At 37.3% G+C, this 26,935-nt stretch overlaps 1 long non-coding RNA gene across 2 annotated transcripts; it reads left to right on the forward strand.

Annotated features, from left to right (window-relative positions):
* The first annotated feature begins 3,311 nt into the window (after positions 1–3,311).
* On the forward strand, positions 3,312–25,047 carry LOC122175889. Of its 2 annotated transcripts, none has more exons than XR_006177547.1 (3): positions 3,312–3,327; positions 23,595–23,743; positions 24,671–25,047. It is a non-coding gene; the product is annotated as an uncharacterized LOC122175889 (long non-coding RNA). The 2 variants fall into 2 exon arrangements; XR_006177548.1 differs by lacking the exon at positions 24,671–25,047 and adding an exon at positions 24,219–24,274.
* The last annotated feature ends 1,888 nt before the right edge of the window (positions 25,048–26,935 follow it).

Genomic DNA, 26,935 nt, shown 5'->3' on the forward strand with positions numbered 1-26,935 from the left:
TGTATACAAGAATGGCTTGTGAGCTCTCCTAGGAAAACATGCACCTGCTTTCTACCCACGCATCCACCCTCATCTCAAATCCAAGCCACAAGCTGATGCTACACAGCTGCTACGAGGCATTATGTCAAGGCTCCATTTGCCAGCATTTCCACTACTCTGTATCACATTGGTGTCTCATAACAGCTCCCAGAGCAGCTTCATCAAGATGCTAATGTCAACCAAGTAAATAATGTATGCTTCAACTTTAGGCTAAATATACATTTGTCTGATAGACCATAACAGCCACCAAATTTGTTGTGCTAAGCAATCCTTAGCTGTATATTTACCAGACCAATGGAGTGCTTACATCTTTGACATATTAATCAGTATTTAGGGAAGTTTAAAAAAAAATATCAGAAGAAAAAAAGCACTGTTGTTCATATATAGCATTTATGTGGAAGAAACTTTCTTCTCTCCTGTGTTGCTTTCTATCTGGAGCCCCCAGAGCCTCAATCAGCAGAAGTACTTAGAGACAAACAAGTAAGCTGACATCAGTGTCTTACAGTTACTTATTATGAGCATGACTTCTACACAGCATGGTAGGTTCTTACAGGATCCAATCTGTTTCCCAGTATCATTTCAGAACAGTTGATACTATCCAAGGCACTTGAACTATGTCTTGTTTCTTAGAAGAAATGAGAAAATGCTGTGATACTGGTCTACTTGCTCTGGAGTCTCATCTATTAAGGACAATAGGAATGTATGAGGATGCTTTTGCAGGACCAAAATACACAGACAAGATTCAGATGATTTTTGCACCACAGCAAGAATCACATTTTGTACTCATTTCCCTTGAGAGGTCTAAGATTCATCAATGCTGCAATTTATCCTCTCCCTTGTTCATCTGGACAGTTGGAGAAAGTAGCTGGTTTTACCATTCACAGGTCATTGATAAAGAAAAGGAGGTACCAATGACTGTGGATCTTCCCTGAGGAAATTCTGAAAATGCCAGATGGTGAATACCAAAACAAAATTCAATACTGTTGTGGCAAGAAGTTATCTACTATCATCAGCAAACCACATCAGCAGTAGATTTCTTCTTCCAGTCCTTTCTGCTGTTAACTAGGATGGTGTACGTATGAGCTTGTCTCATTTTTCCATCAGGTACAATTTTTAAAATGTGGAGTCCACACACCTGCAGCTTTCTCAGAATTTAAGCTAGATAAAGCCAATCATGTTCCTGAATTTCTGGGAATAATGTTCTTTGTGAGATAGTGACACAGAGAAGAAAACTGCCTTAAGTCAGGACACCATGAAGGTGGCATAAACATTGAATGCCCACTGTTACCTAGACAGAAGTAAAAGTGTAGACTAGAGATAGCCATTTAGTGAAAAACTACTGAAAGCAAATTTAGCTAAAAATCTCTGAGAGATGCTGAGCTGAGGTTCCTAGAAAGGTTTGCCATAGTCATAGAGGAAAGGAGAAATCTACAATGAGATTGGGTTGCACAACCTTCTACAGAGGGTTCAAAACCCTCTATTTTGAAGTGCATTTGCTTCAAAGTCTATTCATTTCATTCCTTTCATGCAAGATCTAATTTTACTGTAATCCAGACACCGGGTCTGTCTGAACTTGACTTTGAACTGACAACACTTGCCATTTCACAATTAATTCATTACTACGGTCTTCGGAGTCCTGTCTCTCATCTTACATGTCAAAGCATCAACTGCCTGTTCCAGAACCTAATTGTGTTGTTAGTGACCTTTGTAAGCTAATCTGCTACAGTAATTTGATCAATTAATATTTTATGCAAAGATTAGTACAATCTGAAAAAAATAAAGTAATTAAGCAAAATACAAAATTATAATAAACAACATGTCTGGCAGGAAAATATTTGTTTATAATTCTGATTATGGTCATGATTTATTAATGCACTTGTCAGCATCTGTTGCTAGGGGTAATATGCATACCTCAGTAGGATTTGCCCTGATTTGTTGACTAGAAGCCAGACAAAAAAAAAGTGTAATGAAAAATATTACAGTCTAAATATCATCTTTTTCATGTCTAGGGGAGAGCTACTTCTTGACCTCTCTGAATCTGGTCTTTCTGTATAAGTTTATCACTAACAATGAATAACATCTCCAAAAGAACTTCATAGTCTGTATTCCATGTTCTGTCAGATCTGTGATCAGGCAGAGCCACCCTAACAAAGCTAATTTTTCATATTTCAATGCTTGATTGTGAATTGAAGAGCAACATACTATATTTATATAATTCTCTCTAGAGGGAGAAATAGCAGATAGATTTTATAAATGGTGAAACTTTCATTTTCCTACTCAAATACCTTCATGTACATCACAATTCCTGGAGAATCTCCTTTGATGTGAAACTGGATTAAAATGAAGAATGAATGCACACTATTTTTACTATACATATCATGCTGTCTTTGTTTAAATGAGCTGTTTTATAGTCATGACTAAGATTTCCATGTTGATGTGCATTTTCTTTATACTTTCAGCCATCCTGTCATACATCTGAATTTTCTCTCCAGGCATTTAATCTGAATAGCTAAAAAAAAATCCCCAAGTAAAAAAAGAAAAAAATCATTGTTATTTTCACATATGAAGGAAGAGAGATAGCTAAAGTCTGTGAAAATTAAAATTCTTCTTTAATTGTAATTTCTATTTCAAAAAATCTCAAAAGTTTTAAGGTAGGGTTGACTGAAAATCAAATTCTTACAGGTACTTTTGAAATGACATTTCTCATAACTCCTGCACTATCTTCTGTGTCCCTGAAAGAGCTATTCTGAGTTTGAAAAGTGTGATGGTAGAAGTTCTAGAAGTTCTGAATTTCCATTCTCCCTTAAAGCATAAGGTTTCATAGTTTATACATGGAACCTTAAGGAATAAGTAGATGAATCTCATCCTCTCTTGGATTTAGGTCACTGAAATCTTAAGCAAGATGTAGTCCATGTTCATTCTGTTACACGGGACTTCCTTTCAGCTGTGGTAGGTGTTTACTTGTCTTGCGTGCTGAGTCTTGGCAGGCTCATTTGAGGTAAACTAAGTGTTCATCTTCGTGCTGCTAAGAAAAAGAAGAATGTACCTTTGTTCTTTTTGAGACAAGTTGTGTTGTAACTGTTGACTCACAGCCTGAACCACTGATTGATCACCTGGGGAAGGGCCCAGTCAGCCCTGGGAGCACAGGTGAAGGCAATTCAGTGGCCAGAAGAGGTGGAGCATGGCTGCACCTCTCTTAGACCTCATTTAAGGGCTGACAGCCACTATGGAAGGATTTCTGGTTGGAGCCTTGTGGAGTCCTTTTTGGAAGCCTGGATTTTTGGGTAGGTAGGTGAGCATGTTTACTTTTCCTGTGCAATGCTATGTTTTCTGTGCTGGTCCCTTTGTTGTTATATTTGCAAGACAGATATTAAGACCCTGGAGCAGGTTCAGAGAAGGGCAACAAAGCTGGTGAGGGGTCTGGAGCACAGGCTTTATGAGGAGTGGCTGAAGGAGCTGGGATTGTTCAGTCTGGAGAAGAGGAGGCTCAGGGGAGACCTTATTGCTCTCTACAACTACCTGAAGGGAGGTTGTAGTGAACTGGGGGTTGGCCTCTTCTCTCACCTAACTGATGGTAGGACTAGAGGGAAGGGCTTCAAGTTGCACCAGGGAAGGTTTAGGCTGCATGTTAGGAAATACTACCTCACTGAAAGAGTGGTCAGGCAGTAGAATGGGCTGCCAATGGAGGTGGTGGAGTCACCAGCCCTCAAGGTGTTCAAGGAATGTTTGAATGTTCTGTTGAGGAATATAGTTTAGTGAGAACTGTTGGTGGTAGGTGGATGGTTGGACTGATGATCTTGTAGGTCTTTTCTAATCTTGGTGTTTCTGTGATTTCTGTATCACCCTTCCACTGTGCTAATCTGTTCAATTGTAATACAAGTACAGGTCAAGAATTGTGGCGTACCAGAGAATATCGTAGTGAGCCTGAGGAAAGGTTGCACCCACTGGGGACAGATATTCCTCTGATGTTTCTGTGTTGGTTCTAGGAAGCATCACGGTAGGCTGATGGTTATGGGATAAGCAGGATAGAGCAAGTGGAAGGAGCCCAGGAAGACTGACTTTTGGCTGACCAGCCATCTTAAACGCTCTCAGAATCCCACCCCAAGTGCTTTAAGATCTGGGTTTAAAAATCTGCTATCTTTTTAGCTACAACAGCAGTGAGAACTCAGGACTGAAATGTTATGGGAAAAAAAAAAAAAAAAAACAATCCTTTGATCTATTGGTCAGAAGCTTTTCAGCAGATAAAATGCCCAGCAGAAGGTATTTTTTGTTTTCCATGTTAAACAGATAGCACTGGTGTATGGAAAAGTCACTTCCTTTACAGCCCTGTAATACAGATGAACTGTGGCTTAAGGACAGAGGTGGCCTTTCTTGAACCTCATACATTCTTCTAATCTTTGTGAACCTTGCTCTCCGGAGGTGTATTCCAGATACTCATGCAATGACTCTCTTTAGATGAAAATTAGCAACAATCTGTCTTTTCCTGGATGCATCAGTTCTCTTGTCAGATTTATTTCTCTACGCCTTTTAAGAGGTCTGTCTTTTCAAAAGTATTTACTGATTTCATCACTGCTTGGCATAATACCAGGGAGGAAATACCTTTGTGTTTCAGTCTTCTAATCTATTCAGTTGTGTACTGTATTTGACTTTTTGATCCCTTGAGTGTTTAGAGCTCTAATAGGTTTATAACTTCATCTTATATTTATTTATTAAGAAGAGACTTGGACTTTCAAAAGTATAATGTGTTATTTACTTGTTCATTTTCTTGATCCTGTGGAAGACAAATCTGTTAACAAAGATTTGTTCTTTAAACCTACTGTAAATATGGTTACTCTTTAATAAGGAGCAGCAGAGAAGAATTATAGGGATGCTACTAATTCATAATACAAAGGACAGAAAGCACACTGTGCTACTCTGTTGCTCTTCTGGTTTAGGAGGCTTAGCATGTAACAAATGTACGGGAAGATACAACCACTAGTCATGCAAGGGTGATGGTAGCACCTTAGCAGTTCTCTTAGAGAACAGTCACAAAGCATTAGAAGCAGAGGAAGCCTTGCATTTTCAATTTCATAAAGACATTACAACAGCTACTAAAAAGGGGAATGTAACAAGTATCAGCTGGCTTTATCATCTTCTTGAGGAAATGGGAAACAAAGTAGCAAAATCTGCCCAGGTAACTGAAAAAAGCTTAGGAAAGCTTGGAAGTGGTAGTGGACAGAAGTAGACAAATCATTTCTTGCATGGCATTTCTACTTACATTTTATTGCAGCAGCTACTAAGCAAAGTGCAAGAGGCTTTTTATTGTCATATCAGATATACATGGTAAAATTTAATATAGGACTTGTCAGCTTTAAATACTGGAAGTATCAATAAAATGTCAAATTATACTTGACTTCAATGCTAAATGGTGATAAAAATACAATCCAAATTTACAATCGTCTAGTCTTCTCCCCCTCACCCTCATCCTTTCATCTCAATAAAGCTCAATTATATGAGATTGGTTGGGAGGAGCTAAATTTTCTTTTCTGCTAGTTGCTTGGTAATTCATTGGGGTTTACATCACCAGTGAAATGTTCTTGCCTTGGAAATCAATGGCTAAGGATGGGAGGGGAAACCCAACTTTTTAATCGTGGCTTTGAAGTAAAGTAATTGCAGATTTTAATGGCTCATACATCTCCTTGACAGATCATCCAAGTTTGTTGAAAGTTTTGAAAGCAGTGAAATCAATTTCTTGGATAGTTATCTAGCAAAGAGAGAGAGCATGGGTGTTAACTGGTATGTAGACTTATTATTACTTAATATCTCTGTATTTCTGTGATATGTTTCACATGTTGAAGATACTGGCCAAGCGTGCAGTAAAGGGGAGCACAAGCTTCTACTCCTTCTATTCACTGATATATTGTATTCTTCGTGCCTCAGTTAGCATAACAGATCTGATTGCGTAAGTACATTATTGTGACTGGCTTTGTAGACAGTGAGTCTGGGAAGATTTTTGAGTGTTAGGATGTGTTAGCTGACAATACAGGATATCGGAGTCACAGCATCTTATTTCAGCATTTAGGGTGCTCTTATCTAATACTGTGCAATATAGCTTTGGTCTCAAGCCTTTAGCAAAAAAAGTCCATTTAGGAAAACTGCCTAGCCAACAGGGAGTTATTGTAAATGACATAACAGTCCTTTCAGGTTTCAGATGTCCATCTGGTTTAAGAAATCATCACCCAAATAAAGGTTAAGTAAACTCTTTTCAAATGCGATAAACACTTTTCCCAAATGCTTTGATAGACCATATTTGTAAATGTCGTGGTGTCAATATTAATAGTCCCTACTAATGTTAGTTAAGCTAATTCTCAGTGCTGCTAACCAAAATCATTCTATTTACTGTTTGGGTTACTCTGCCAACGTGTAAGGAACTGCTTATGTCTAGTAGCACCATTTTCATCAGTGATTTTGTAAATGATGTGAAATACAGACCAATAGGATTAAATAGATCTCTGAAAGGAAGACATTTGTCTAATTTACTAAGATGTTACTATCTTGTCTTGCAGATTTATCCTGTCTAATTAATTTTTGCAGTTGTCAAAAATGGCCTGTTTCTAATATTAAGAATGAGCACAAATCAAGAAAAACTGAATTGTTACTGTGGAAAAAACCCAACCAACCAAAAACAAAAAAGCAAACAAAACAACAACAACAACAACAAAAAACAACAACCAAAACAAACAAAAAACCACAAGTACACACAAAAGACAAACCAAGAAATAGAAAATAGGAAATATCAGTTTTTCTGTGCCTGCAAATAGTAAGGGACATCATCTCCTGAAAGAACTCTCTGGGGGGAAAAAAAGAGAACAATACACATTTTTGAAAAAGATGTTGAATAGCCTTTTTGTAAGCATTGGAGAATGGCAGGCAGATAAAGGCTTCCTAAATGAATCTCTGGGGCAAGGAGCAGCAGTATTTCAAAGAGGAATGTAGTATTCATCAAAAACTCCAGCATTAAAAGTCTTCCTCAGATGACAGAATGGCTTCCTGACGTGGCTTCATTCTTCATTACTGACCCTCAAGAGCTAAGAGTTCCACTACTTGAAAACCTAAGATATTAAAACGATCTCTGAACTTCTCATTGAAATGGCATCATACCTGTAGTTAAGGTTCAGCCCTGACATCCTTGAAGAAAGAAAGGAATGAGAAAGGACAGTGTATTAGTTTTAGGGACAGTAGTCTTTCCTGCCAGTATTAGGGCAACATCACTTGATGGTATTCTCAGCAGACTTTTGACTAGTATTGTGTAATTGTACAAAAATGTCCAAGCAATTTGACAATGGAAGCCTGTTGTGCAGTGAATTTTTTCTCATAATGGTGATATGAGACCAAGCAGGACCCCAGTCTCTTTGATCTTCTGTTTCCCCTTGACAGCAGATCACAGTAAAGCAGCATCAACCAGTCCCTCCAGCAAAAGAAGCTTGTGGCTGCACCTCATTCTGAACTTAACAACTGTTTCTTACCTGAGAATTAACCAACTCACGGTCAATGCTGTCAGTGGATTGCTTTGGAATGGCACCTCAATTGGAGAAGAGTTCTGGTATTCACATTTCAAAAGGAATGACAAATCTTACAATCGAGGGCCCCAGGAATGCCCCTAAAAGAAATGAAATGGTGCTTGGCAAAGATAGCTCAGATTTTATGAGTTTAGTTCCTATGCAACTGGCTTATAAGGTGTGCCAGGAAAACTTTGACAACTTAGAACTTTTGCAATTTTTTTGATGCGTGTAGGGTGTGTGCCTTGCTCTGCTATAGACTCACAGCATGATATTAGACAATTCTGATTCAGTTTCAGCAAGAAAAAGAAAACAAAAACGCGGTCAGTATAAAGTGCTCTAGGATATAACCACCTTACTCTTTAAAAACTGCAGTGTATGCAATCCTATAGCTTTTTGCACTCTGGCTCAAGAGTCAAGTTGACTTCTTTATAGGGATGTGGCAATACTTGGGGTGCTACAGCATCTGAGCCTCAAGAGATCTTCAAATAGTATGGGAGGAAAATCACCTGGCACCTCTGTCCCAGTGAATTTGCTATGTATTCAGAGGTAGCTGGGAAAGAAAACCCTGGTATCTATATTCATTTCCTGACTGTGTTACAAATAGAATAGCTGCTTATTTCTCAAGCTTACGTGCTAGGGTTGCATATTTAAAGTGGAAAAAAAAAAAAATAATCATAGAATGTCCTGGGTTGAAAAGGACCGCAGTGATCATCTAGTTTCAACCCACCTGCTATGTGCAGGGTAGCCAGCCCAGTGCCACATTCAGCCTGGCCTTGAATGCATCTAGGGATGGGGCGTCCACAACCTCCTTGGGCAGCTTGTTTCAGTACATCGCTGCCCTCTATGTAGGAAAAACTTCCTCCTAATATCTAACCTAAACCTCCCCTGTCTTAGTTTAAAACTGTTCCCCCTTGTCCTAACACTATCCACCATTGTTAACAGTCATTCTCTTTCTTGTTTATGTGCTCCTTTCAAATATCAGAAGGCCACAATGAGGTCTCCCCTAAGTCAGGATAAACGTTTTGTTTTAGTTGGAAGAGCAGTTTAGCCCTGAAAGACAATGTCATATTGAAAATTGCAATTTGTAGTGTTAATACCCTTTTTAGTCTTAGAGGATGTCTACTCCAAAAAAGGGGATAATGGAAGTTGTATCAAACTGCTCATGGCAGAGGGGTTAAAACTAGAGAGTATTCAAGATCTCTTTCAACACAAAGCATTCTATGATCTTAGAATTCTATGATAGTTGGAGATGCCAAGAGAGACTCTTATGTAGCGTGCCTGCTAGTAATAACACTGTCTCCATGAATCCTGACTCTTTAATTATTAGTGAATATATAATTGTTCTGATGAGGTGGATAATGGAAAGATATATTTCTAAATCATATTTGATTATTAGAAGTCAGTAAAAGATTTGGGCATGTTTTCTACAAACAGAATATGTAGAAAATGAGCAGGTAGTAGCTAAGTTTGATGTAATGTATAAATCAACTTTCCAGTTAGTCATACTAAGCCAGGGAAATCCACTTTCAAATAGACTAGAAGTTTCCGTTAAGGAGTCTGTCATTATAATGCTGTGGAGGCTATTCCTGAAAGGTTTCAAAAGCCAAACAAGAGCTGATTAGCTTCCATATCAAAGGAGAGTGGCTCATTGAGTCCAGCACTATTGATCTTAAATACAATCTCTGTGTAGACAGCAACTTCAAAAAGCAAAATAACAATAAAAGAAAAAAAAAAAAGAAACTCTCACTCAAAAGCAACTCACAGTATGACAGTTGTAAGGAAAATAGTAACAGTTCCTATAAGCGGTATTAGAGAAATGCTGCCTATGATTTTGCCTTTAAATACACTTTGAATCAAATTTCATTGTAAGTCAATCCAAGCAGATCCTTTTAAAAGGGCCATTTTAAAATATCTCCAATCTGGTCAGCTATAGCAACGCCAAGTGTTCACATAATGGGGATATTTTCTAGATAGAATATTTGAGAAGTATATCTGCCTTGACTCTAGAGCCCAAGCAAGTTCTCTGTAAGATAGGTTTGACTGTCCTCATACTGAGATCAGGTAACAATAAAGCTGAGACTTTGAAGTTGAAAGTTTACTGCCTACATGCTGGCTAAGTTTCCAAGGATATGAGAAACCTCCCTTTACAAATTCATTCTCTGTACAGAAATCTTTTGAACACTCAGCCCACGTAAGGTTGAACCTCTGTGCTTTTGAGTGTACCCACAGGCAATGGATGTATCTGCCACATGTTTGTGGCCAGATATACAAATACTCTTCATTATAAAGGAAGATGGGCAGGCGCAAGGCTCCTGTTGTACTAGTTCAGAATAACATATTTGATACTGGTAGAGAAAAGGTTCCTGGTAGAGCACCTGGATTGCTCCAAAAGTAATGCCTCTTATGTATCCCTGATACAACGGATACAAAGAACACAAAAACTATATGACAGAGTAAATGCTCAACTTCAAAACACTGCTATTTCAACAAAATCACTACTGTTAACTGTGCATTCTCACCAGTGATGAACATGGTGAACATGCTTAGCCTCACATGCTCTTAAACTGTGAACATTTGCAAAATCAGTGACTCTCTGGAGGGATTAGTAAACTGAGTTATTATTTTTAAGAGTATCCACAAAGCACAGATTTTTTTCAGCAGGGGATTCAAATTTTTAAGGAATAACTTTTAGCAGTAGGCGGAAAATGGACAATTATTTCTTCTGTCTGTAGCCATACTGCCACATCCAGTATGTACATGTTCACAGGCATATTTATATATTTACAAGTTGATGTTTCATTCAATTATTTGACTCAGACTTCAGCTATTCTTGTGAATGTAATAGCAATTGCTTGGATGGAATATGGTGTCTTTTTTTGTTTCCCTTGGACTTTCCAACACCTTTGCATAATGTTGGACTTATGGACTTACGATGGTGTGACATTTATGAAAATCTACAGTGAAAATTTATGGGTAGGAATCCCAAGAATCATGCTTAAGAAGGAGGTATGTTTTAATTAGAGACTCACAAGTGGATCACTGAAATATTCAAGTCATTCTTTTTTCTTCTTTTTTCGTCTTCTTTCCTTTTATTTTGTTTAAAAATTTCTATAAAGAAATATTATCCTTCTCAGAAACTGCTTCACTGTGGATCTGTTATTACTCTGTCAGTCATTTTTCAGGGGCAAAGCAAGGTATCTTGCTTCTTACATGATATTCAGTAATGGGAAATAGACACCTTTCAAGTCAAAGGCTGGTAAAGACATATGCGTTTATGCAAACTTATGTTATCATAGTTTGTTTGCATCTGCTTTGTATCTAATTCCAGTATAATTAAGAAGAAAAAAGATAAAGAAAAATGCATAAATCAAATATTACTACCTAAAAAAACAGAACATTCACATTTTTGTCTAGCTAGGTAACTGGCATTTGACTAGTTCAAGTTGCAGCTAAACGGAAGAATTGCTTCTGGCAAAAAAGCCATTAAGATGTGTCAGCTCTGACAGTTGAGCAGGTGCCTACAGGCACTTCTAGATAACCCAACATTAATGAAGATGTTAACAATATTTGTTGAATGTTAGTTGTGTAAATTATACATGGACTCAGGTGAGGAAAAGGAGGGGTTCCTATAATCCTTAGGTTGTAAGTTGATGACCTTGCAGATGGAAAAACTGCATACAACTCCTTTTAATGACCCTCTTGGCTTAATAATGTAGCATATAGTCATTAGTAGACACAAAACATCTGTTACAATAGAGTTCGTAGTGGTAGAAAAATGAAGAAACAGATGGGTTCCTAATGCCAAGAGTATTAGCATTTAGTTAGAGACTAGATATTGAACCATATTCTTCTTTTTGTTTTCTCACCTTCAGCAGCAGGAATAGCACTGTTAATTTAATCAGTGACGTAAAGCATTTTTCAAAGGGAGGAGGACTAGGTTCTATGCATTCCCCTGAATATGGATGTCATAAAGAAAGTTCATTTCTAGGAAATAGGGAGATTTTATTTTGGGGAAATTGAAGACAGACCTAATATGACAGCCTTCATTTTACAGCATTTAGTCCTTGACATACTTGAGTTAATAGCAATCTGACCACCAGGGTACAAGTAGCCACGAAAACTGCAGATGCAGGCGAGACTAGCTTTCAGACTACATGGAAGGTGCCCCAAAGAGCCTGTGGTGTCTGTTGGTGTGGTGGTGGTGTGACTTGCTGTTCATCAACATCTGTACTAGATGATGTACAGCAAGTTCAGGTATGCCTGTGTGCAAGGTAAAATTATCTCCAAAATTAGAACTGCTATTTCAACTAGCAATTATCACTTATCCTTACGAAGCTTGTCAGGCTTTAATTCATTTATGAAGTTTATTTTTACTAGAAAAACCTGGTTTGCACATTCATCCTCAAATTTTGACAGCATCACCTTTCTGTAAGATCTTTAGCTTCTGCTTTGCCAGCCTCTGTCTAACTATAACAATTTCCAAATAGCTGAAGTCTACCTTGTGCATATTTCTATTGTATGTCAGAAATTCAAATTCTGAATGCCATGATCACTGAGTCACCGTATCTAGTGATGATTCAACGGCCAGAAGTTATACCAGAGGAGGTTTAGGTTGGATATTAGGAGAAACTTTTTCTCTCAGAGGGTGGTCAGGCACTGGAATGGCTGCCCAGGGAGGTGGTGGAGTCGCCGTCCCTGGCAGTGTTCAAGAGGTGCCTGGATGAGGAGCTATGAGATATGGTTTAGTGCTTGTGGTACTAATAGGAATGGGAGAGTGGTTGGACTAGATGATCTTGCAGGTCGTTTCCAACCTTGTGATTCTGTGATAGTGAGATCAGATCCCTAATATTTTATCAGCTCTCCAAAGATACTTGTATTTCATTTCACCATGTGTCAGGAGTTTGAAGGAAAAAGTACCTCAAGACGTCTGCAATTACTTCACCTCATGCAGATTAGCTTCAGAATTTGATGCAGAGATGGCATTGACCTTTGCATCTCTCAGCCCCAAAAGCTAAAATGCATTAACAACTTCTATTTAAAAGCAAACTTATCTCTTTTTGTGCATCCTCTTTTTTTGTTGTTTTGTTTTTAATTCTATCAGAATTGCTGTTCATTATCAAATTCTTGGCCGTGTCTCACACTTCCAATTGAATTTGAGGCCTCTCTTGTCCAGAAACCAGCAGAGAATAGATAGGGCTTTATTGCGACTGATGCAAAACAGCTGCATTCACGATGAAATACAATTAAAAATTCAATATCTTATCTGCTCCAGCCAGTGATTCAGTTGGAACAAGTCAGTTGCTGCTGTTGAGGATGTCCTTGTAAACAGGTGTTCAGAAAAGTAACTGCTGAACTGTATTGTTTTTCTTAGGGGAGAGAGAGGATAAAGGTCCAAGATGTATAAGTTTATTTAAATCCTATGTACTGTAACTTTTATTTTTTTTTATATAAAGCAGTGCTGATTGATGAGATTCATCCCACAAACTGTAGGAGCAATAATGAAACATATGTTTCCAAGTTGTCTGAGGCAGTCAAGTTATGTGCTCATACACAGTATATATATGCCAAACTCAGAGAAGACAAATCAACACAAATCAAAGCAGCAACTACAAAAAAATTACAACCTGTTTTTTTTTTTTCAGTCAACATACAGTAGTCATTTCCTCTCAGCAAACAAGTAAGGATGGTTAATTATATGGGGGAACTCATCATTAGGACAATTATATATTTTTATCATCCATGGTATCTGATAGCAGTTAAATAGATGTCTAAGCCTTCATCAAAGCAAGTATGAACAGAGAATCCTATGGGGAGTTTGGATGCACTAGAAGAAATGCATGAAATATGTCTCTATTTCCCACTGAATCAATCCATATACTTAGGTTTTTGTTGTTGTTGTTTTTTTTTTTTTTTTTCTTTTTTATGTTGATCACCTTAAAGGAACCTTTTGCCAGTCTTGAGAAATAAGGAATGAGTTATCTTGAAAATGCAGGACTGCTCTGCTATATAAATATGGTGGGAGATAACAGAAGTGTGAAACTGCTTTACAAACTCTCTTGAGACATTTAGAAAAATAACAGTTGAAGCTATCTGCCTTGAAGTGAGATATCTGCGTAAGAAAGTCTTGCTCTGCTGACTAGTATGATGGCCCGTGCAAGTGACAGTACTAGTAAGAGACTGATTCCACCTTATGATGGATACATGAAACAAATGGCAGGAGTGTCCTTGATATATGTATGTTTTTTATAATGAATAACACCGCAACCTCAACATTTAAATTTTAGCTGAGTAACAATCATCCACCATATGTAGAAACCAATGTAAACATTTTCCTGTATATGACTACAGACCCCAGTTTCATTATTAATTGCAGCCAAGAGTTATCTATCATGCATCCATGAGAAATGAGAGATACAGGTTTATTTTAGAAGAGAGAAATAGATGGCTTTGATTTTGTGTCTGAGGTGAGAACAGGAACCCACAGCTTGGTTTCTGTTATCCATAACAGAGGCAACAAAATATTATCTACTTTAGCAGTTAAAATGTATCCAGCCTATAATGTACTGTTATTTTATAGTTATTAGTGCATCCTTATGGATAGTGAAAAGTGGACCTGAATAAAAGTGAGAGCCTATTCACTCCTTCCACACACACCTCACCAGGCTGGACAGGTGTCAGCTTTTCCGTTCTTTTACAAATAAGACCATTTTATTTTTCAGACTTTCTGTGATAAGTCCATGCAGATAAATGCAGCGATGGTGTAAAGAAATGGTTTCATTAGATTCACAGTCATGCCTCTAATAAACCAAGTGTTTATAAATTCCTATTAAGGCTTTCCTGAGACACCTACATTGGTAAGGAAGAAAAAGAAAGGGTAAAAAGGAGATAGGGCAGCTGGCAGGGAAACTGGAAGATGAGCTGGTGGTGATATCCACTCTGAATTCCCTGAACTTTGCTTGGGTAACACTTAAGTAATTCCTCAGCTCTAGCTATCCTGCATCGCTAAAAGTAAACTCAGTGTATACCTTTCTTATTATTTCACCTAGACAGAACCTAAGATGAGTTCCATGTGGATAAATCTGCTTGCTGCCAAACCTCTTCCTTTCAAACATGAGTATATCCAACAATTGAAGCTTTTATCAGAAGCTGGGTTTGCATCTGGCAACACCCTCCCTATTCTGTGCTTCTGCTGCTAAAACTCATCAGCTAGAATTTATACCTCAGTCAAAACACTTGTTTCAGTACAGTTAAATTTGTTACAGTAGGTTTCAGACTGTACATGAACTAGGTATTTCCAATGACACATGTACAAAATACCGACACTACACACACACAAACACACACAAGCACAGGCATAAATAACATGATTTTTTTCAGTACAGCTATTTATGGATGAGGATGGTAGGTAAGCCCCAGTACTGAATAGCACCATCTTTATTCATCGTTATTTGATCCCTAATGACTGTAGAAGTATAACTTGTTATAAACATTCTATTTTGTTGCTTTTGATGGATTTGCTCCAAGTTGGTTTTTATTTTTAAAACCAAATTCATAAAAATAAACTTTACAGAAACAGTCTTTGGAATATGTTCAAGTTTAAAAAAAAAAAATATATTAAGTGATAGACAACTTTGAGGTTTAGCTACAGACTATACTCAGCAATACATCAGCAATATTCTGTTTGTTTTTTTTTTCCTTGCATCATTTCTAATTTTATTCTGTAGGGCAAGGGTAGAACAGAAAAGAGAAAAGGCTTTTGAGTCCATGTGAGCCAGCTAATAACTCACCTTTTTCCTTATGACAATAGTTAAGTCTTGTCCTAGTCCTGAAATGAGCCATAAAAGTGGCATCTTCATATTTTTTATATCTATTAGAAAGTATTGTTCATCTCAATTTTTTGTTGTTGTAATTATCTTAGAGTTTTAAATTACATTTTCCTTTTTTTCTTCACAAAAATGCAATTAATCTAGCAAAATCAAAGTAGCTTTGGATAGGAGAATCCCTAGAAATTCTCATATCCACAGTGTAAAAATAGAAAGCTGCAACTTCTTAGACTTCCTTGGAAGGCTGTTGCCTGCTGGCCCTTCATTTTGAAAATTTTGGTTTTCAATGAATTGCAGTTTTTCAACAAGAGGAAATATTGACTATGGTATTTTTCTTGTTTAGCTCTCAGAGAAAGTGGAAATGTGTCTTTTGAGACGCAGATGAATTTCCATCACTCCTTCCTACTTAGGCCAAAGAACTCACCTTTTAGAATAAGAAGCATGAGGATTTCTAGGTCTCCTGCTCTGGTTACTGATGGTGTTCCGACACAGGGCCAAGAGTACAAGGCCTCACTTTTATCTTGGATCTGTGACTGTTTCTCTGTACTGACTACATAGTTAAACTTGGGGGAAACATTGTTGCCATCTCCCATCCAACAATGAAAAATCATGTGAGGGCAACCAGGGAATAAAAGCAAATATTACATCTGGTATAGCTGAGTCTCCCCGTGGTTCTTTCTGTACTCCAGAAACAACTGAGCAACACTCAAAATGTATTTCCCAAGGCTTAAATCTGTGCAAAAATACAAATATATTCATGTTACTAAAGAATAACATCGAGCATGAGTGTTCAGGAGTCCAATGCTCATCTGTTAAGTGTGCATGTAAACAAAAAATGATTACATTGTGAATTTATTCTCAAGCTGTACAGTTAATATAAATGAGTAACTGCAGAGTGGATTTTCTGATTGGAAACATTTTGCCTTTACTAATTTCTAATTGATTTTGTTAGCTGTGGCTAGTGGTTTGGGTGCAAACAAGGCAATGCTATAGGGAAGCTCGTTGATTGCAGCTTAAAATGAAGCATTCCTTGAAGGACACAGAAAAAATTACCTTTGCCTTGGAAAGCTGTGTCACTCTACAAGAAATTATGTTTGTATTCCAACAGTTATTTCAAATTGCAACAAAGGACAGTATCGTGTCTTTAAAAAAAAAAAAAAAAAGGTCCTTTCAGCTTGGATTTATCTCTTGTTTCTGGGAGAAGTGAAGATATCAGAACAATCTGATTATTCATATCCAAGTTTGACTGGTGCCCATGTGATGCATAGCTATAGCTTGTAGATTCAGAAATAGAAAGTAAAAAGTAAACAAGCAAAGAGCAGCAGCAACAACAACAACAAAATAAAAAATAAAAACCCCTCTCCTATGACAGATAACAAGCTGCAGCTAAACCCTGCTAAGCTCATTTTCAGTTTTGCTTCACAGACTTTCATTCAGATTATGGTACTTCAGGGACCTCAGGGCATATTGATTGGGGAAGTTTCTGGAAGCCACTAAGTTTTTCTGGGGCTCTTGAGAAGGAGAGGGCAGAGTCAATATGGAATCCTAACTGGAGAAATGACAGTAAGCATGTTGTGTTAGCATTAGTACCTGTTGGCTATGGCCAGTAACTGCATGATTAGAAAGAAAAAATTGAAGTAAATAGAAGTATGGAAAGAAAGAACTGGTGATGCCAATGATAAAAGATAACATGCTAAATTCTTGCTAAGAAGGATGTGAGCACACGCTAGCTTGCAGAGCAGTAAGGCCTAGTCTAAATCATAGATTCTGTCTTTGAAACCTTCTTATAGTCTGAACAGAAGCTTCCAAATCTCTTGACTTTCTAGCAAGAGCAGGTGTTATCCAAAAGGGAATATTTCCTTATTTTCTTGTCACATCTGTGGCAACTATGAAATCACTTTTCCTTTTGTTCTGAAAGTCTAGCTTTTTTCAGTAAGTATATACAAAGTAGGGGAAAAAAACGAACTAGGAGATGAATCTTTGCTTCAGATTCCTTCGTATTTTGGAAATCATATAAGTCACTAGCAGAAGTTAAGGCTTGAACCAGAACTCAGTGTCTAGAACAGCCATCTTCCTCCTGCATCACACTCTTGAAAACTTAAGTTGTGGAGGCTGTACCTGGATTCTGAGGTTTAGACATTAGCAAAGTAAAAAAATATCTCTAAACAGAAAAATAACCAGACTGCACTTGATCCCTGAGAAGGTAGATATAATACATTCCTAGTTAACTTCCAGGTCACTACCTCTCTGCTCTGTCTTCATGGTTTGCCTCAATAAAGCTGCAGAATGATTACTTTCAGTGATTTGTGAATACTGGATGTGAGGTGTGTCTAAACATTTTGACTAATGGAGGAAGAGGAGTTCTGCTATGAGTCAGTTGAGAGATATTTGAAAGGAAAGAGAAATTATAATGTTGGAAGGGAGAGGAGCACATCAATGATGAAATATGCTATCAGTATAAGTCAATGTGTTCTCATGAGAAGTTCTACCTGGTCTTCCTATGAAATTACTTCAGTCTCTTGCCATGTTCCTGATCTCTTGTAAAAAGTTTACTTTCACCAAATTGCTCTTGGCAAGGAGATTAAGGAGCATCTCTGATTGCAAGTTTGTAAGCACCAATTGCTACAGTAGAAAGGCTCACAGAAATTTGATGTTCTCTAAGGGGAAAAATTCTGAGAGAGTTCTGCAAATCCATCTGAACATCCAGTTCTGAATATAACCACTCATAGCTGCAAAGTACCAGAGGGGGCTGCACTAAATCTGTTATAGATCAGCTGGCTTTTCCCTCTCAGCCTGTGCCAGGGTAGATTACAAGATCCTCGGTGTGTTAACTACCTCTGAACAGATACTTGGTGCCTCTCAAAAAGAATGTTCACTAGTAGTCATGGTGGTCATGTACAGCCCCCAGAAGAACTGTGTCTCTTGAGTTTGTGTTTGATCTCTTTCTACTTATTGTGAGTTGAAAATCTACATGTGTTAGACTAATACTTTAAAATTACATTTGGAAATGCCTCAGTGAATTCTAGCAGAAGAAATGCAAATAAATGTAGATTTGTTATTATCAGCTTCATCAAAGCAAACAAGCAGCAGCCAGGCCATTATTAGACTTTGATAAGAGTGCATATTGAATGATTTCCCTAAGGGATTCAGTAAAACTCATCTCATTCCATTTCCTTTTATATAATAACATCAATTGTTTCTCACAGGAACACCTGCATACAATGTTGTGTGACCTCTTTATTTATTTATTTTACTTCTTGAAGGGGAAAAATACAAAAACTGTTCCATTTCATTTTTATATTGAAACTTCAAAATGTAAGATAGAGACTTGAATAAAGGTATTCAGACAGAAGCTGAGGAAAGCAGTGTTAGAAATGCATAATCATGCATTAATAAAATAATGGCTCTGAAAAGAGGGTGTTTTAGTGCCAGAGATAAAGAGGAGACTGAGAAGAAAGGAGGAGGAAAAGGAGAATGTCTGAAAATATGAATTTCTTTCCTGAGAGCCCATAAAATGAGGAAATTTACTAAAAAGAAATAACTTCCATGGCTTCTAATACTCAGTAGCATTTGGCAAGTAATCAAAGTTGATCTTCTTTCCATTCAGAGCTAACATCAGAATTATTATTTTCGTAATACCTATAAATATATATAAAGCTTAGACATATTTATAACTCCATTTCAGCACTGAAAAACTTGTCTTGAATAATACTCTACAAGGTCACCCACAAGAAAGAAATCATTCCTAGAAACAATCATATCTTAGACTGTCTATAAAATGGATTCTGTATGCATTTTATGGCTGATATTAAGAAACTTCTCTGCTTTGTTGAAAATATCCCTGAAAGAAAAAAAAATCTCTTGTTCTCACAATGGGCATTTATCTCCATACAGGGTTTGTGAGAAATTCCAGGGGACTATTTGCTATGAGTAAAAACCTTACCCTCTGATACTGATTTACTTTTACGTTCCTGTATACCACTCGCACATTCATGATATATTTGGTTAGTGGGACTTCTAGAAAATAGCACTTGGACTGCTGTGTGTTAAAATTTCCAATAATCATTGCAAATATAACCATTTCCTGTGGTATCTAATGGGTATTGCACAAACATTTGCAATGCCCTTGTTTTATTAGACAGGGAAAATTAGAAGAGAAACTTGTGACTGCAGAACAGAGACCTAGGAACTAATCACAGCATTTAAGAATCTTCCATATCTTAACCAAGAGATTATTGATTACCATTCAGAAATCTATTAAAGCTTCACCTTATAGTCCATTTGCTGTCTTACCTTTCTCTGATCTCCTGTCTGACTCCGATTCAGAGTTCCATTCCAGTAACAGAGAAATTTCCTCCAATTTTGAATCACTTTTGACAAATTTGTGTCTATCTGCTTAAGACCACATTCTCCATTGGTGGAAATACTTTCTCTCTGAAGAAGAGGTGGTCTGTACCTGCTCTTGATAGTGCCAGAGAACTTAACAACAGGAAACAGAAACTGCAGATCAAAGTTCAGACTGAACATTAAGAAATTATTTTACTGGAAAGATTATGCAGTACTGGCATTAATCACAGGAGAAGATATGGTATTACCATCCTAAAACATTTTTAAAACCTATCTGTACAGAACTGTGGTTGACCCGAACTACCAATGGTGATTGTCCTAAGTTAAGCTGAGGTTGGATGAGAGGACCCTCAGATATGCCTTCCTACAACTCTGATTATCTAGGTAGTATCTCAGAGGAATTTTCTCACTTCTCCTGGCATTTGCTCTACCGGGTGAAGCAAAGCAAACTTTCTAGTCTTTCTTCTGACTTTATGATCTCCTTTAACTGCTTTGCTTTCCTCTGCTCATTCCCACCTCTCTTTTGTATCCGTAGTCTTGGGTGAACAACATCTCTGGGTTCTGACTGACATCAGAGTCTGTGGCTCATCCAATGCCATTCCAGTATTAAATGTGTCCCTGTTTCTCCCAGAAAAATCTCACTTTGTGTATGTAAATTAATATTTACTTTCTCTGTGATCACATTGCTCTAGTGACTCATGATAATCCGATCATTCAGTCATTCACCTAAACGCTATTTTTTCCTGTCATTTCCTATTGATGATTCACTAATAAGTATTATTTATATTCTATACTGAAAATTGACTGTAGTCTTCAGTAGCTTGTCCTTGAACTTTATAGTGCCATCTGATTTCAATTAATTTAGATCTTAATGTCATCTCATTCATACTATGTAGTATTCAGATTTTCTTCAACTTTGTCTAGTGCCTCCAACTCTGTTACAGCAAATTTCATTAGCACAATGGAGAAATATTACCCTGATGCCAGGTCTAGGGAATTCTACTAATAACTTCTGTTCAGTTAAATATTTCTCCTTTTAGCATATGCCGTTGTAATCTCTTCTCTAATCATGATTTGCCTTGTAGTTATTCTACTAATAACTATTTTCTGCAATATAACTATTATATTCCCATGTTGCAACATATCAAATGCACTTCTGAAGCCTGAATAAAATAAGCTCACTTTATTTCTCTTACTGAAAATATAAAGAATGATTACTTATCAACAGATGAATTAAGCACTAATAAAAGACAGTAGTCTCCCACATAGGGAAATGAAACTGAAAAATCAGTTGGAGATCTCAGTCTTTCTAGTTCTACGCCATTTCTTTTGCCTTCCCTGGACTTTACAAATTGACCCTTTGTTTTTTTTTTTTTTTTTTTTTTTTCTCCTGGATTTGAAAGGATATTTTTCTTGGTCTACCAGTTCATTAAACACATTTCGTTAATGCATCTGACAAGATCCAGAATGGAACTAGCTAACCACTCATTTAACCAAAAAATCTAGAAGTGGAGGAAGGTAATCTAGCCACATGAATTTGTTTCCCTATTGATTTCCCTCTTTTTGATTTTTACTGGAAGAAGAGTTAAATCAACTGAACTGTATTTTAAAAACCAGAAAGCAGAACTGAGGAGATTCCACGTCCATTCTTGGTGAATGTTAAGCTGAAACTGTTTGTGCTGATCAAAAATTCTCATCCTTACCAGCTGAACTATGCGCTAACGTGAGAAGAACTATGGTTCTGCAGCAAGGAAACCAGAGATGATACTTCTACCAATAACTACATGGCAAGTTACAATGATCAGAGAGCACTACTGTGCTAGAGGTTGTGTAAAGAAATTTGGAGTTCATTTCTTGCTTAAGAGGCAACTAAGAATTCAATTTCTTATCTAGATGTAGGAGACTGATGCCACCTAAAATTTCCTAGGATATCATACCTGGTACCCAGAAATTGTTCCAGAATGTCAAAATTCTTATGCAAGACCCATTTTTTATCTGCCAAACTTGCATGAGTATCTTGGATAGCCCAGGACTTTTCAAGTAGTTCTATATGCAGTAAATTGGAACACTAAAGTGAAACTTCACCCTTCTATAATACGTCTTTTTTCACACCACTTGTTTATAGAAACAAATGGTGTTTGTTTTACTGTTTCTTTGATGATGTTCACAAAAAGACAGAGCTAGAATTCAGTTGAGAACTTTATCCTAGGTACCTAGCAGTGCGTTGGTGTCTGAACTATCAGTACAGTCAATAAAAACTTGTCAGAGAGGCTGGAAATCTGTTCTTGCAGCTGACCAGCCACTTTCTGCTTTAGGGAGACCTGCATCTCCCCTGACTACAGTTGCTGTTTAGACACCCAGACCCAGTGTAGGTACACAGATATAGATATCTCTGTTTAAATACCTTAATTTGGTGTTGATTCCTACCCTACGCAACTGCATGTCTGGATGTACTGAATGACCTGGGTATTTTTTTTTCCATTCCTGTGCATTCACCCACCAGCAGAGTATTTGAACAGCTCAGTGCTTCTCCCATCCTGGTTTTAAGTGCCATGTTTGATGGAGCATCTAACTTGTGAGGTTATTGTACTCTCTAATGAATCTCAGATAGGCCCATCCCATTAGTATCTAATTCACTTCTTTTCAGTGTTAGTCCATTAATCCCATTTATCAGAGATCCCTATGTATTCAGATTTATAACTATCAAAAAATTATTAGAATATGGTCATAACCAACCATAACCATGCCGACTCCTTTGGGCAATGATATCACAATAAATTTTTTGTTTGGATGCATTTTGCTTGTCAAAGTGATCCAGCAAGAATTTTATTTTGGAAAGGAAATAAACTACAGGGATGCTTTGCACTACAGATTTTTTTTTCATTGGTATTGCTTTCACTGATCAGCTGTATTGCTCAGCTGCAGCTGACTAAATGAGACCTTTTAGTCATGCAGCATTCTTAATGAAGAACGAGCCAAATGACATTATGTGCTTTTAAAAATTGTTATAGTAGATTAACTAACTAATGATGGTTAGGGGGGAGCATTCTTCCTAAGTCAGTTATTTCAAAAGCTGAGTTCCTGCTTATGCTGTTGGGAGCAGCTGGTTCTGTTCATGGTTGGTGAGAGAGGACCGGACCATTAGCTATGTCAGCATGGTGACACTTTTTATATTTACAAAACCAGCATACCGACCTCAGAAAATGTGACAAACCTGCCGTATATAACGCATGAAAGCACTTCACAGAGCTCAAAATTCATGTCCTGGGGAATTCTGAATCAGAATCATCCCAAATAAATAGTCTCTAACTTCTGAAATTGATGTTGTGGTTTAATAAGTGTTAAAGTAAAAAAGCTTTTGTGTATTAGAAATTACTACCAAAACCATTTTTGAAGTACTTAAGGTTTTTGAAAAAGAAATATGTTTGGGAGATATTTTGAGTATTTTTAACTCATCCCCCCCCAACCCCCATCTTTCATCTGCTGAGAAAAGGGAAGTGCAGAAGTAAAAGGAAAAAATAGGATATTATTAGATATTAGCATATATCTAATATTTATTTATTTGAACTACCTAAATTTCGGAAAGTTAATATTCTTCATAAACTAGAAAAATTTTCACAGATAAAGAAAATTAAAAAAAAAAAAAAAAAAGATAAAAAAAAAAAAAATTAAACCCAAACACTTCAAGCAGGGTTTTCAATTGGTTCTACTTACAGTATCAGCAAGCAGTGGAGTCAATATCTGGAATAGTAACAGGGTCCAGGACAGCATGACCTTGTCAGTTTTTGACTATTGTAAGAGGGAATGTTGCAAAATGGTGGTCAAGCACCCCCTGTTCTGGCAGGTCCCGGCAGGCTGGTCTTCCACAGCTACTGGGGAAGATGTATTTCCCCCTTCAAGGGCCTGTATTATGGAGGAGCGCAATCTGAAGAATTTAGCAAAGAACTTCTGGACAGTGAAATCTGCAGTGAACGGAGGACTATCAGAACAAAGGTACTCTTGATCTGGAAGAACATTTTTCTTGTATATTTGTTGTGATTTGATTATTTCAAAACTAGTGTATTCCACAATAGTCATGGTATATGGTTAAGTGCCTGAGTCTACATTTCTTGCACAGTCTAAGTGACATTACTCAGCCTGAAGCTTCCTTGCATATGCTTCTGGCACTCCCTTAATTTGTCTTCAGCAAGTCATGAAACTGAGTAGCAAATAACCTAGCATATAATAAAAATAGCAAATAACCCAGTATAGAATGGTAGGCAAATCCATGGTTTTATTGCTCATCTACATTATGCAGTGAAGACAAAAGCCTCCCCAAACACAGCTGTCACTGAAAGAGCTATTTTTACATCTTTTTTTTTTTTCAGACGTGCTCTTCTCATCTTATCAAAATTCATATTCATATATGTTCAATGATAATGTTTTCTGACACTGTGTCTTTGGTATATGGTTGCTTTTACTCTTTCAGCCCACTTTCAAGAACAGTTAACTTGAGATCTCATTATGGGACTGTACCGATGGCAACTCAGAATGGTGAATTGAGGAAACTCAACTTTTTGAAGGCAATTTAGTTTTACCAAACAATGCAATTGCTTGCAGCCAGGGTTTGTCACTCTGTTATCACTTTCACAGTATGAATCCCATGCCTCAGATCTGTGGAAAGTTTAACTATTTGTAGCCACAAGATTCTAGGAAGAATGGAAATATCCTGCAGAGTCCCTGTCATATGGAGAAATGCATTTCCACAGTCCAGTGATAGAGATGTACAGCAACTTTCAGCAACCTAATTAGTTTCTTGATCAGAGGAAGACAACTCTTCAAGGCAAATGAAAAGGTCATTGCAAATCCCAGAGAAATATTCATGTCTTTTGTCATATTAACTGACAGATATTTAAATATAACCACTCACTTTTCCTGCAGACACTGTCAGAAGATGCCAGACAGCTGACAAGCAGCAATGAATTCGTATCACCACCCTGACATACCAACAATGAGGAAGTGAATAAAACTACTAAATGCTCTTTTTGTGCTGCTGAGAGATAGGTCTGGGTCAGCATACACTTACAAGTCTGGTGATACATAAAGGACATTGTGACTTCTCTGAAGATGGTTTAGCCCAATTAATAATATCAACAGGGGAAAGGAATGCTGCTCTGCTACTGGAGCACTGAGAGAGGATGTAGAAAGCTGGAGTATGCACCAAGATCTCTGTACAACCTTAGTAAAGTCTTGTAATGCTTTTGAGGACTAACACTTGCCTGCATATTTATTCCAAGACTGACTTTAGGTATTGTGAAGCTGTGAGTTTACTTTCTTTCAGCTCTTTATCTGTAAGATGGAGAAAAGGCATTTCTTTTTTCCACCATTTGGCTACCAGTAACTGTAAAAGCCTCAGGGTAAGAATAGGTCTGACTGCAGTTATGACATGAATAGACAGCTGCCTGGTATCATTAACACAGGATCCTGAATGCAGAAAACATTAACAAAAGAATGAAGGCATTTTGATCCCAGAGGAAATCTTATTTTGTTGCATAAAGTGTTTTGTGTAACTGAACTCCAGTACTAGCCAGTGTATTTTATAGAAAATGTACTAGCAAGCTTCTTCCCAGCAGTGATCATAGAAATAATACTGGAACAATCATGGTGCACATGTGACTGCAGTACAGTGAATTTTGTCTGGCTACTTTCTTATCATGGAACACACTGGTAATATTCATTGCATAGAAATCCCAAAGGAATCTGATTTGAAGGTGTTCTGATCTCGGAATATCAGCTTCAGGATGTTCCTTGTTCAAGATGTGTGAAGTAGATATAGACATTTCAAAGTCAGGTTGGACAGCGCTTTGAGCAACTTGATTTAGAGGAAGGTGTCCCTTCCTATGGCAGGGAGATGAACTAGATGATCTTTAAGATCATTTCCAACTCAAACCATGCTATGGTATCTCATTCTTCCAAATGACATGATCCTTCTTCTTGGCCCAGATTATTCTGTACTCTCGTTCTGTGTTACTGCTCTTGTAGCACACTTTCCAACCTAACAGTGAAAAGAAATGTGTATGTTGATATGCTACATGGCCACTATTTCGTGCATGCAGCCTGTATATTTTGTCTTGTTAAAAATATTTAACAGACTGTTTACAAGAGGTTCTATGCTGGGATAAGAATTCAGATAAGTTGGGAATGTGGAAACTAGCCTTCTTAAAACTAATTTTTCACCCAGAACAGTGTTTATCTGACTCTCAACACAGTCACTTGTGAAAGCTGTAGGGATGGGCACCGTGACTGGAAAAGAAAATATATCCCAAAAGAACCCAAGGACCCTACGTATTCACTTTTGCCACAGAAGTGCATTTGTTCTGCACGAACTAAGCAAGGAAGTTTCTACTTCTGCACCTGTAGAAAAACTCTACTAGATAAGAAATCACGCTCGTTTATGATTCTTCATCCTGATATTTCTCATGTTACAACTGGACTATGGTATTAATGAAATGGGGCCAGCCCCCCATTTTTTTTATTTTTATTTTTTTCAGAAAAACAGTATATAAGAATAAGAATATATAAGAATAGAAACCTTCAATTTTGATTTGAATTTCAACAAATGTGGCCATTTTTTTTGCTGATATGTAATACACGAACATAGGGAAACAGCGCTTTAAAGGAGTGAGTCTTTGTTCAGTTTAGATTGTACTGCTTAGGAAGCACCATGTCATTAAGTATTGTGGTAATTTGTTACTTCTGAGTATTACTTTCAAACTATGCTTCACTGTGCCTGCTTCAGGATAATGATGGTATTTTATACTAGAGAGGATACAGTCAAACGCATTCCTGCACACAGAACTAAAAGCACTGTACTGAGGATAAAGCAATATCAAATTCCTTCACTAGCAAGAAATACAACTAATAAAGAGACTGAGGTCTTGGATCTGTCCCTCAGTATTAATAGATCTATTTACTTTTTAATGGATGAATCGCTGGAACAAGTTCAATGTGTACCTGAAATACTGCCATGGAAGTGAATTCCAGAGGATCTCATCCTGACTGGAAGCTTGCACATTACACTGGGTATGAGCAACATGGGGAACTGCCATTCAGTTCAACTCATTCCTCCTAAATCAGGCTGAGATTTGATTCCTGTGATCACTGTCAGTATTTTAAAGAAAGAGAAAGGAGATGTAATAAGGTGAT

This window comes from Lagopus leucura, unplaced genomic scaffold (assembly GCF_019238085.1).
Source record: "Lagopus leucura isolate 7727_CA_CO unplaced genomic scaffold, USGS_WTPT01 Super-Scaffold_741, whole genome shotgun sequence".
In the NCBI taxonomy this organism is placed as follows: Eukaryota; Metazoa; Chordata; class Aves; order Galliformes; family Phasianidae; genus Lagopus; species Lagopus leucura.